This window comes from Vidua macroura, chromosome 5, assembly GCF_024509145.1.
Source record: "Vidua macroura isolate BioBank_ID:100142 chromosome 5, ASM2450914v1, whole genome shotgun sequence".
NCBI lineage: Eukaryota > Metazoa > Chordata > Aves > Passeriformes > Viduidae > Vidua > Vidua macroura.
Window position 1 is genome coordinate 3,692,561 of NC_071575.1, and position 1,271 is coordinate 3,693,831.

The window sequence follows — 1,271 nt, forward strand, 5'->3', positions numbered from 1 at the left end:
GTCCTCGAGCTGCTTTCATCAACCAATAGTTGCTGCTGAGCATATTTGGGTCATTTTTCCACTCCACTGATCTCCCACTTTGGGAGCAGGATCATCTAGAGACTCAAGGAACACCCATCCCGCTGAGGGGCAGGCAAGGGGGGCACAGCCACCCTCTGGACATGCTGCCATGGACAGGGCTTAGGGAGGATTTGGGATCCCTGGCTGATCTCTGCATGGATGCTGGGGCTGATCTTAGTGACAGCAGAGAGTGAAGGGACCAGGAGAGGAGGAAAAGCTGGCAGGTGTCAGGGAGGGGAGGGTGGGCAGCCTGAACACCCTGCTTTCAGTCCATTGTGCCAGCTAATGAAATTTAAAATATTATTGACCAGATTCTACTGTCTGCCTCAAAAACAATCGTTGTGACTACTGTGGGTTGTTTTCAACAGTTCTTAACTTACAAGACCTTTCTCTTTTTGTTTTTATATTTAAAATTATTACATTTTTGGACTAAATTAAACTAAATGGACTTTGTTCTCCCCTGGAAGCTGTTTATGTAACACCTGTTTCAAGTAGTTTAAAACTCAGCCCGTTTAACTGCGTGAAATAAAATGCCGAAATTACTGTATTTGTTGTGACTTTTTTTCTTTTTTTTTTTTTTTTTAATAAATCCGTCCCCCCTCCACCTGACTTGCTTCCCAGGCTCGAGCTCTGCCCTGTGTGTCTCAGGGCAGCCGGCTGGATTGATGCCTGCCCCATTCACGGAGCTGGCAGAGACTGGGCAAGGCCATTTCGGGGTACAAATTGCCGTTTTCTCGGATGTAAAAGCGGTAGCGAGCAGAGCTTGCAGTGCCGCTGGCACTAAAACGCTCTGTGTCGGATTAGGATTGGATATCCAAGCCCGTGTGTATCCCTGGGGCAGCGAGCAGGGTTTCGGAGCCTCCCCGCCCCAGGAACGCGCTTCTCGCAGGGTATTTAAAAGCCGCATGTGCGCGCCAGGGAACGCGGCACGGCCGCACGGACAAGCCCCCGGAGATGCCCTCGCTGCCAGGCAGTGATGGGTTAAAGAGCTGGGGGGGGGGGGGGGGTTCCCCTGAGCGACCCCGCTTTTTTGGCAGCCCGGCTCTTCAGCCGCTGCCCGGGCGGCCGTGTCCCACTTTCTCATAACCTCCGCTGCCTCCTCCTCCTCCTCCTCCTCCTTATATATTCATGAAGCAGCGCAGCTGGGGTGAAATAAAAGCTGGGCGAGCCGGGGCGGCTGCACAGGAAGAGGAACTCCGTGTGCCTGGCTC